This window comes from Heterodontus francisci, unplaced genomic scaffold, assembly GCF_036365525.1.
Source record: "Heterodontus francisci isolate sHetFra1 unplaced genomic scaffold, sHetFra1.hap1 HAP1_SCAFFOLD_61, whole genome shotgun sequence".
NCBI classification, from domain to species: domain Eukaryota; kingdom Metazoa; phylum Chordata; class Chondrichthyes; order Heterodontiformes; family Heterodontidae; genus Heterodontus; species Heterodontus francisci.
This window is the reverse complement of record NW_027141441.1, coordinates 710186-722371: the sequence shown is the minus strand read 5'-3', so window position 1 is coordinate 722371 and position 12186 is coordinate 710186. Positions and strand designations below refer to the sequence as shown.

Below are 12186 nucleotides of genomic sequence, written 5' to 3'. Positions count from 1 at the left end.
CATTTCATTCTCAGCTCATGGTCAGTGTGGATCACTGGGACTTCTGGCTGTCTCCCACTTCACAATCCATCAGTGCTGAGAAATCAATGGGGAATACTACTCACATGTTGTAATGCTTTATAAATACTTGAATGTATTTCACACTGTGTCTAACAGTGTGAATCTCCCCTGGTATATCAGCTCACCAATACTTCAACAGAACATTCACATAATGTGAGCTCTGAGATCTGTTCAGATCCCATTCCCAAGACCTGGAAAGTGGGATTGGGCTGGATCGCTCTTTTTCAGCTGGCACAGACACGATTGCTAAATGGTCTCAGTCTGTGCCATAAATTTTCTCCATTTTCTATGTTCTATGAAGTGAGGTGTGATTGGGAGGGGCAATTCCACCAGGGTTATATTTTCCACCAAAACAATGACACAAGGGATACTTCACTTTTTTATTCATTCATTCATGCGATGTGGGCATCGCTGGCTAGGCCAGCATTTATTGCCCATGAGAAGGTGGTGGTGAGCTGCCTTCTTGAACCATTGCAGTCCATGTGGGGTAGGTACACCCACAGTGCTGTGAGAAAGGGAGTTCCAGGATTTTGACCCAGCGACAGTGAAGGAACGGCGATATAGTTCCAAGTAAGGATGGTGTGTGGCTTGGAGGGGAACTTGCATGTGGTGGTATCCCCTGTATTTGCTGCCCTTGCCCTTCTAGGTGGTAAAGGTCACTGGTTTGGAAGGTGCTGTCTAAGGATTGTGGTGCATTGCTGCCGTGGATTTTGTAGACGGTACACACTCTGCAACTGTGCGTCGATGGTGGAGGGAGTGAATGTTTGCAGATGGGGTGCCAATCAAGCGGGCTGCTTTGTCCTGGCGGTGTTGAGATTCTTGAGTTGGAATTGCACCCATCCAGGCAAGTGGAGAATATTCCATCACACTCTTGACTTGTGCCTTGTGGATGGTGGACAGGCTTTGGGGAGTCAGGAGGCATGGATGAGTGAGAGGAATATATCACACTTTGGGGCTTTTGTAAAAGGATTTATTAATAAACCTGGGATTTGAGAGGAAGCTGCTTCATGGTTTACAGAACAAATTTAGCCCCTGGGGTGGAGCCAACAGGTGCACTGCAATTACTCACCTCAGGATTCCAAGCCTCTGACCTGCTCTTCTAGACACGTTATTTGTATGGCTACCCATGGTAACCTCCATGATGTTGATGGTGGGGGATTCAGTGATTGTAATGCTATTGAATGTCAAGGGGAGATGGTTAGATTCTCTCTTGTTGGAGATATTCATTGCCTGGCACTTGTGTGGTGCGAATGTTACTTGCCACTTATCATCCCAAGCCTGTGAGACTGAAATAGCTCAGTTGGGAGTGTGTTAGACTGAAGATCCCTGGTTCAATCTGGGGTTTTGGCAGTTCTCCTTTATTCTGCATCACCCTTTGGTTTTGACTCTTGAGCTGCACAATTTACACTGAAATTATTTACCCAACTCTGAAGGTTGGATTGGAATAGAGAGATATCAAGGATGGGAAATATTTACATTGTCTGCTTTAGCTTATTCTCTATCTCCCTGTGTCCTTTTCCCCAGTTTTTGAATCTTTCGGTGCCGGGTGAACATTTGATTTGCTGCATTTGTCCCAAACTGAAGCCTTTTCCACATCTCTGGGTGGTCAGACTCGCTCTGTCTGTTTTTGTTGCTCGTGACCATTAACGAGAACAGGCCACGAGTTCAACGTTTATCAGCAAACGGAAGATAATTGGAAAGAATTCTGTGTTACTCCAGATCAGTGACAAAGATACAATGGATGTTATTCAAAATAAATTCCCTTTGACATTTTATGTAAACTTGTTTGCATCCAAAAGTTGGATTTTATGTGTAACAAAAATGTGTCAAATTATTGACTGACCATGTGACAGCGCACATGGGGATCAAATCCACAGCCTTGTTGTTATCAACACTGCGTCCTAACCAACTGAACTAAGCGGCCTATAGACAGAGCCAGGTATGGGTTTGAGCCGCACGCTGGGCGGTTTGTGTTTTATTTCTCACACTGGGTGACAGAGCGATTGGACAACCAATGGACACATCACATCCCTGAAACATTGTTCTGATATAAAACAGTGTGAAATAAGAACTGAGCATGGAAGTGGAACGGAACCAGAAATCAGGACTTTAATCTATTAAAGTTGATCTTGAAATTCAACCATTCACTGAACATTCCAATGGATCCATCTCTCTTCTGATATAAAATCCAGGAACTTGAGCTGCTGTAAAACACAACTGAGCCTGACGTGATTTGAACACGCAACCTTCTGATCTGGAGTCAGACGCGCTACCGTTGTGCCACAAGCTCGCAGATAAAGCAAAGGGTTCCATTCCTGACAGATTTACTTCTTGTTTAGATTCAGTGATTGAAATTAATTCAATCCTCATCTGACCTCCACTCTGTGAAGGCCTGCAATCCGACCTGAACCCGACGACCTGTGTCGGGTTCGGGTCATGTCGGGTCGCTCTTCCGGTTCTGGCTTTCGGGCTCGGGTCAGGTTGGGTCAGTTTCAGGTCAGGCTGGGTCCAGGTTGGTCTGAGTCCGTGTCGGACACACACAGTAAGTATTACATTTAACTTTGCTGGGAAGTTGAGTTTAATAAGTGTCAAAAGTTGAAAAGCCAACCAAAGCCGGGAGTCCGGGTCATGAAGGAGGGAAACTCTGAGTCTGCGCAGTGAGCAAGTGAGCATCTCTATGACGTCATTGCGCTCATGCTGCAGCTTCCTGCAGATTCGGAATTGGGAGGTAGACAAAGTGAACATTCCGGTGGTCGGGTTAGGCTCGGGTTAGTTTGGGCGTGGGAATAAATGGAGATACTCGGGCCGGGTCAGGCTCGGGTCCAATGTGGTTCTGTCAGGTTCGTGTCGGGTTTTTTTTCCTGACCTGAGCAGGCCTTTTCTGCTCTGTCAGTTCAGTGCCTTATTTAAACTATTACTTGGAGTTCTGTTTTACAGGGTCTCGGCTGTTTAAGTGTTTCCCAGACCCACTACTCTGATTAATCAGACATTTTGCTGCTAACTGCTGCTGCTACAATTGAAATGTAAAAAAGAATTTCCAGTGACCTGCAACCAATGGACAAATACATTTCAGAAAGATAAAGTTCATTCGCCAATCCACAAATGTGTCTTTCTGCTTATATTTATAAACAACTCCTTCTCTCCACTATGGGAACAATACAATCACGACAGTTATTTGAAAGTTAGTATAAGATGTTCCAGTTCATCAATTTTAAAACTGCAGCAGGTATTTTCCAGAAAACTTCTCTGTTGGAACCTCAGTCCCATTTAGATTGAAAGTGGGCAATTAATGTATTCACTTGTTCATTGTGGACAGGTGTCTGACTTCGAATAAATCTCATTAACTTTCAATGAGGTGGCAGTATTTCTGTGCTCCCATTTTACACAGTCTGTCCTGTTCATGCACCATGTTTTTATTCTCCACTCCCATTCTCCACAGGATACAGATTACAAGCATCATCAATCTAGCTGTTGAAAAGCATTGGAAGAATCTGGTCACACAGGTATTGAAACATTCATTTTCTGCCATTTTCCAAGTTGGTTGCTTGAAACACAGTACAATGTGTAATCATCTTGAAAAGAGATTCTCTTCAATATCCAATACAAATTGAATTACAAACCTGACAGACAAACACAGGAGAACAAGTGACTAGTGAACACAAACCTCATGGTGCTCATTTTCAGATTTATTGCAGTCATCCGACAAAACAAGTGAAAGAATATTCCAGTGAAATGATTTCGAAAGTAGGTGTGACTTTTGTTGGTGCCTTTCTTTGCTCTGTTGGTGAAACTTTCTTGCACCTGACTCCTGTTCATGTCTCTGTTTCCTCTATTGAATGAGGAAGGAGGTATTTGATCAGAAATCAACTGAATTGTGTACCTTTGAGAGGGGATTTCTGCACCATCAGGGCTGGAAACAGGAGTGAGTGAAAGACAATGTGTGGAGTTTGATTTTGTACAGAGGGAGAGCAAATCTAACAGGACTGTGAGATATTGGCCTGGATTTTACAGCCCCAATAGCGGTGAACTCTGAGACTGTCACTGGTATTGAGGGTCTGAACAGCACTGCAACTGCTGGTACATGCACACACTAACACCAGCATCTGGAAGTTGTGGTGGTGAGAAATGTGCTTAGAAGGAGCCGCTGGTCATAATCGCACCAGCCCACTCTTTAAAGTGACAGGGACCTGTAGTTCAGCAATTTGGGCTCATTGCCCACAATGTACCCTGATTTTTACCTGGGTTGGATTAAAGCCGGTACCAACAGTGAACAGGTCCCTCTATTCCTGCAAACTCTTTAGAACTGTGCCATTAAGTATATATTGCCTCTCCCTATTCCTTCTGCTAAAATGCATCACCTCACACTAGTCACTATTAAAATACATCTGCACCTGTCTGCCCATTCTGCTAGCCTATCACTGTCTTGTTGCAGGTGATTCATTTCATCCTCACTGTTTGCCACTTCTCCAAGTTTGGTGTTATCGGCATATTTTGAGATTCTACTCTATATTCCAAGATCCAAGTCATTTATCTGTCGCAAGTAAAAAGCAGTGGTTCCAGCAGTGACCCTTGGGGAACAGCACTGTCGACAACCTTCCAGTCTGAGAATGAATCATTTATTACGCCTTGCTGTTTTCTGTCCTTCAGCCAATTTTCTATCCAATTGGACACTGACCCTCCTATTCCATGAACCTCAATGTTGTTAATCACCCTTTTATGTGTCGTTTCTTAAAATCCATAGAAACAACATCCACTGCATGCCCTTCATAAACCTTCTCTGTTAGTTCATCAAAAAATGCAGTTAGATTAGTCAAGCATGAACTCCCATGTATAAATCCATGCTCACTCTCCTTAATTAACTCAAACCTCTACAAGTGACTGTTGATTTTTTCCCTGATTGTTCTTTCTAAAACCTTACCCACCACTGCTGTTAATCTAACTGGCCTGTAGTTAGCCGGACTGTCCTTACACCCTTTCTTGAATAAGGGTGTCACATTTGCAACTGTTTAATCCTCTGACACCTCCCCCGTATCCAGGGAAGATTGGAAGATTACAGCAAGCCTTTCTGTTATCTGCATCCACATTTCCTTTCGCAATCTGGGATGAAAACCATCCGGACCAGGTAATTTATCTTCCTGAAGCATAACCAGCCTTTTCAGTATCTCCCTCTCTCAATTTGTACCCTCTCCATTGCCTCTACACTCTCCACTTCTCCTGATATTTTGTCAAATTCCACTTCCTTAGTGATCATTGGTACAAGGTACTTATTAACTAGATTAACATTGCCCTGCAGCTCTAAGTATATATTACCCTCTTTGTCCCTAATGGGGCCCACTTCACCGCTGACTACCTGCTTATTATTTATATACTGCTCGAAGATTTTTGGGTTCCCTTTCATGTTGACTGCCATTCTATTCTCGTAGGGATAGAGAATAAGCTAAATATAGAAGATATAAATATTTCCCATCCTTGGGTGAGGTGGAATTTTTTTATGCTGTGAGTGGTAATGTCCTGACCCACGAGTGTGGTGGAAGTAGAGACAATCAATGATTTGAAAAGGAAATTGGATGGATACTTCAAGCAAAGGAACTTGCAGGAGGAAAGGGATCGAGCAGGTGAGTGGAACTGAGCAGCTGGTTCCGATAATTGCTGCAGTCACTGCGATCCCCCTTAATTTTGTACAAGGTGACAATGTTTGCATCACGCATGCTTTGAGCCCTTGTTGAGCTGGACTATGGTGGGCTCACTGTCCAGTTCCTCCATGACAGGGAAGTCTGGAATGGCACTGAGAGCTACTTCAATGACAATGTTCTCCGTTATGTAGAGTTCAAGATAATGCTGCACTCACCTTTCCATCTGCTTGTTAGGTTCAGTGATGATCACCCCTCTCCTTGTCTTCAAAAGGTGCTGATTTAGATTAGATTAGATATACAGCACTGAAACAGGCCCTTCGGCCCACCGAGTCTGTGCCGACCATCAACCACCCATTTATACTAATCCTACACTAATCCCATATTCCTACCAAACATCCCCATCTGTCCCTATGTTTCCCTACCACCTACCTATACTAGTGACAATTTATAATGGCCAATTTACCTACCAACCTGCAAGTCTTTTGGCTTGTGGGAGGAAACCGGAGCACCCGGAGAAAACCCACGCAGACACAGGGAGAACTTGCAAACTCCACACAGGCAGTGCCCAGAATCGAACCCGGGTCCCTGGAGCTGTGAGGCTGCAGTGCTAACCACTGCGCCACTGTGCCGCCCACTACTGTTACTACTGGGCCCATTGCTTTCTTCATTCCTTCATACATCCCTCTTGCATCCCCGGATTCATCAGCAGAGTTTTAAACAGTATTGATTGGTGCAGTGCCGAGCAGTCTGCAGAGACTTGTTTCTGGCAGCTCTGAGAGCAATTAGATGTTGTTTGCTGGGGACTTGTTTGTAGTTCATGAGGGCTCTCCTCTTAGTTACAGTAACTGACTCCATTTCAGTCCAATAAGCCTCAAACCAGTCAGCATTCCTCCCATCTCTTTTCCTATACACAGTGAGTGCAGAGATATAGATGGTGGTGTGCAGATGATTCCACTTTGACACTGCACTGAGGCCTTGAGCATTGTTGTCTGAAAGAGCCTGATCGAGGATGTTGAGGAACTCCTGGGTCCTTTCTGGATCAGTGGTTCGGCAAGTGTTGATCAGAAGACGAGCTTTCATCATGGATGGATGAAGCTTCCTTGGCTGAAGCCTGACCTTGTTACACACCAGGGAGTGGTCAGTGTCACAGTCAGCGCTGTGATAGCTGCGAGTGATGAGGACACTGCTGAGGGTGTTATATCTGGTGAAGAATAGGTCTAGCTGGTGCCAATGGCATGATCTCGGATGTCTCCAGGACACCTTGTAGCACAGCTTGACCTGGAAGTAGCTGTTCATCACACAGAATCCATGGTGACAGCATAGCTCCAGCAACCTCTGTCCATTTTCGTTCATCTTGCAAATCCCCTGGTGCTCTATGCACATTGGCAAAGCTGCGTAGTCAGTACCCAAGCTTGTGTTGAAGTCTCCTAGAAGGTACAGTCCCTCAGTGCTGGGAATTCTACTGATGGCAGTGTCAAGTGTCACATAGAATTGATCCTTGACATCTGGGGTGGAGGTGAGTGTCGGGACATAGATGCACATGAGATTAACTGGGCCCACACTTGTTGACAAGTGAAGAGTAAGAAGTCTCTCTGAGCCTACTGTGGGTGGTTCACTCATCTCAAGTGGCGTGTATTTTACTGTGAAACCCACTCCATGCTCACGAGTTGCCTCTTGGGCTTTCCCCTGCCAGAAGAAGGTGTAGTGTTTCTCTTTGAGGGATCCACTTTGAACGAGTCTAGTTTCTTGCAGCACAGCAATGTCCGCATTGAGCCTTGTGAGTTCTTTGTCGATCACAACTGTCTTGTGTGTGTCATCAACCTGCAGAAGGTTGTCGGTAAGGCCAGGACACATGGTCCTTACATTCCAGCTTGTGATGCGAAGGACTGGTGTCTTCTTTGTTGAGTTTGTTTTTCTTGGTGCATAGATTATCGATCCGCCTGTTGAGAGATGACTCTCTAAGCTCCAAGCACCCATTGAAGCAAGCAGGTCGTGGCTTCACAGCACCTAACTGACTGGGGGCTGCCCAGCTTGGAGTGAATGGTAGCTATCCAATGAGACACTAAGAGCTCTCCCACTGTCCGAAGTAACCCCTGGCGCTCATACTCTACACCAATTGAATGAGAGCTTATAATCAGTAACTGTTTATTCCCGGGTTGTGCTCATGTTTAACCACGAAGCTGGAGTGTCCTCTCCAGGGCACAGGCCTGGGCAAACAGTATGGAGACCCTGAGCATCAGGACCCCCTCTCAGCATTGCTCGTATTGTCCAAAGGAAAGGAAAAACCAGTACTGTTTGTTACCAGTTTTGCTGTCGGAGTTGCTGGAAAACTGCCTGATAAGTAGCAGGTAACTGCCTCCAGGACTCCACTCCGGATTTACTGTCCAGGTTTACTGCCTCAGCCTTCTTATTTATTTATTTAGAGATACAGTACTGAAACAGGCCCTTCCAGCCCACCGAGTCTGTGCCGACCATCAACCACCCATTTATACTAATCCTACATTAATCCCATATTCCTACCACATCCCCTCAATTCCCCTACCACCTACCTACACTAGGGGAAATTTACAATGGCCAATTTACCTATCAACCTGCAAGTCTTTGGCTGTGGGAGGAAACCAGAGCACCCGGCAGAAACCCACGCACTCACAGGGAGAACTTGTAAACTCTGCACAGGCAGTAACCAGAATCGAACGCGGGTCACTAGAGGTGTGAGGCTGCGGTGCTAACCACTGCGCCACTGTGTCTTCTCGAGACACCCCTTGAGAAGTGAGACTTTTTGCCCAGAGATGGGGCTCTGTTTCTTGGCATCAGGATGGAACCACACACCAGTGGGCCTGTATGACATGCACAAGGATATCACACACTGCCCCATCTCTGGTACAGATCAGAGTCAGACACTGAACAGATTGCAACCCACAAGGACATCACAACCTTCCCGCTCTCTGGGACAGGTCAGTGTGATACACCAAACAAACAGCACCCCACAGGGACCTCATAAATGCCACGTCCCTGTGACAGATCAAGGTCAGACACTGCAAATATTTCAACCACAGGAACATCACAAATTGCCCCATCCCTCGGACAGCTCGGGGTCTGACATTGAACATATTGCAACAACAAGGACATTACTGTATTACTCCCTCCATTCTGAAAAACAAGCATTCACACTACTTTTTACCCTGCAGCCAATTTTGGATCCACACTGCCACTGCCCCTTTAATCCCATCTGCTTGAATTTTGTTAGCAAGTCATAGAGACATGCAAAACTGAAACAGGCCCTACGGCCCACTGAGTCTGTGCTGACCAACCACCACCCATTTATAGTAATCCTACACCATAATCCCATATTCCCTACCACGTCCCCACCATTCTCTTACCTACACTAGGAGCAATTTACAACAGCCAATTTACCTATCAACCTGCAGTCTTTGCTTGTGGGAGGAAACCGGAGCACCCAGCAGAAACACACACAGTCACAGGGAGAACTTGCAAACTCTGCACAGGCAGTACCCAGAACTGAACCTGGGTTGTGAGAGCTGTGAGATTGCAGTGCCAACCGCTGTGTCATTGTGCTGCCCCAAGTCTAGTTCATGGTATCTTTTCAAACACAATTTTGATGACCAGACACGTACCATCAACCTCACCACCCTCGTCAACTCTCTCTGAAACTTCATCAAAGAAATTAATTCATTAATTATTTCAGACACAATCTTCTGTTAACCAATCTGTACTGGCTGTCATTTATTAGCCCATGTTCTACCAAGTGACAGTTAATTTCCTCTTGGATAATTGTCTCTAAAAGTTTCCCCACCACAGACATTAGACTAATTGGTCTGTAGTTCCTGGGTTTATCTCTCTTTTTAAACAGGCTGTAATATTCACAACCCTTGCAGACTTATCTTTTAATTCTGGAAAGTCTATTGTAGACAATCACTTTGGGCATGACTTTAACCAATTAAAGCAACAGGATACTTGATTAATAAGTCCAGAACTTTTATTGAGAGTAAAATAGTACTTAATAATTGAAAGTAAAATTATACTTAACAAACGTGGGGAATATAACTTTACAGCTCTGGGGACTGGTCGAGCTTGGTCTCAGAGTGTCACGGTCCTCTTTGTCCAGTCTAGATCCCTCGTCAGATGGAGAACTTGGTTGATGATCTGAGTCTTTACCCCTGAGATCTTCTAGTGTTCCTGCACACTGAAACCTTACAAGATCCCTACTTTTAACCCCTGGATGGCCATCACACCACCATGTAAAATAATAATTGGTCCTAGCTGTTGCTAGGTACATTTAATTAGTTCTTAATAATGTCTTCCACTAACAGTCACCTGTCCTCAGAATCTCAGACATGAGTACAATGGAGTGGTTTCACACTGTCTCCCAATCTGATCTGAAACAAGTTTCCTGTTCATTAAATCTAGAGTCTTGAAGGTCACGATGTACCATACCATTGGTTTTATCAGGGGTCCGAGAAAGGTCCATTGTTTGAATACATTTAGCTGAAACTGTCCTTTCCCACACAGACACAGAAACTCACAGTAATTAGATTGAACTAACTTTAAATGAAAACCCATTCTCTCTAAAATGTTTATTGATTCATTAATTATAACTCAATCAAGGTTCATTACTTTTACAATCATCTGTTTCAGGATGGGTAGCTACTCATTAATTATACAGGATATAAACGTTAGTACTGAACACAAAATGGTTCCTTTGGTCATGTGTTCATTATAAAATGGCTTTCTTAACGTTGTTAGTTATGACAATGGATACATGATAAAAATGGTCAAGTTAAACTGAGATCGAACTACCCAAGCTTACCTCCATCCTCCAGTCCTCTGGCATCATTCCCATATTCAAGGAGGATTGAAAGATTGTGGTTCGAGTCTCTGCTATTTCCACCCTGACTTCTCTCAGCAACCCAGGATGCAGCCCATCCAGACCGGGTGACCTGTAGACAGGTGTGAGCACTGCTAACCTTGTAATTGTCTCCTCTTTATCTATTTTCATCCCCTCCAAATTATCCACTTCCTCCTCCTTTACTGTGACATTTGCAGCACCCGTTTGTTTTGTGATGACAGATGAAATGTACTTAATTAGTACCTCAGCCACACCCTCTGCCTCCACAGGATCTCCTAATTGACCCACCCTTTCATTGACTGTCCATATGTTGGTAAAAGACTTCAGTGTTCCCAGTTATGTGACCTGCTAATCTTTTCTCATACATTCTCTTGCTAATCTCATTTCCTTTTTCAGCTCTCCTCTGTACTTTCTGTATTCTGCTTGTTTCTCTACTGCATATGAATCCTCACATGATTTTTCAGTGAATGATTTTTGAACTATTTTGTAAAAGGATTTAATTTTGTAAATTTCTCCCGAGCTCCCCTCATGGTCAGGCAGAAAGTTTAACTGCTGTGTTTTCAAACAGCAACAGCTTTATTTGAAAAGCCATTTTGACAGGATCCCGGGTTTTAATCCAGTCACAAATCTGGTTCTGATGTCTTGTGGCTCCAGCTGTCATGTGACCTGTCAGAGGATGACCTCATAATTGACCCAGTCATGGAGCTGTGGGTTGATGTTTAAATTGTTTCAAAATAATTTTCCAGAAGGACAATCAAAATGAATCGATATATAAAAGGTAGATTTTGTGAATTTGTGCTCCCAGTGGAAATTCTTGCAGAGTCTGCTGGTTTTCATATCCCCAATTCCCCACAGGAAGCTCTGTGCTCGGAGTCTGTATTCATTACATCAACATTATACAGAATAATTTCATGGGAGACCCCAGTGTGAATTGTAAACAGGTGGGTCAGTTTTAACTTTCAAAGTAACACAGAAGCAAAATACTGCTGATACTGGAAATCTGAAATAAAAACAGAAAATGCTGGAAATACTCAGCAGGTCTGGCAGCATCTGTGGAGAGAGAGACAGAGTTAACGTTTCAGATCTGTGACCTTTCATCAGAACTGAGCTGAAATTGTCTGAGGGACTGCGATTGTGGAATCAATTTCAGGGTCAAAGACATTGTACTTGGTAAGGATAGGAAGATGGAGATTATTAAGTACAGTGCAAAAATATAGATGCTTTTACATTATTCTAATCAAAATTGATTTAAACTTTGTGCTCATGAATCCTATCTTTTGATCACAATGACACTGATAACAATGGAAAAAGCAAGACTTGCATTTCACGACCACAGGACATTGCAAACCCTTTTGCAGCCAATGAAGGAAGGACTTTTAAAGTGTAGTCACTCAACAGTGCAATAGAGTACCCTACAATAAAGATGTATAAGATTCTCACCACACAACTGCCAGACAATGACCATCCCAAACAAGAGAGAATCTAACCATCTCCCTTTGACATTCAATGGCATTACCATCGCTGAATCCCCCACTCTCAACAACCTGGGGGTTACCATTGAGCAGAAACTGAACTGCAGTAGCCATATAAATATTATGGCTACAAGAGCAGGTCAGAGACTAGGAA

The 12186-nt window shown here is 44.0% G+C and overlaps 1 non-coding gene across 1 annotated transcript; it reads right to left on the bottom strand.

The window, feature by feature from the left end:
* Positions 1-2278: 2278 nt before the first annotated feature.
* trnaw-cca (transfer RNA tryptophan (anticodon CCA)) lies at positions 2279-2350 on the bottom strand. Its single transcript has one exon. It is a non-coding gene; the product is annotated as a tRNA-Trp (tRNA).
* Positions 2351-12186: the final 9836 nt, after the last annotated feature.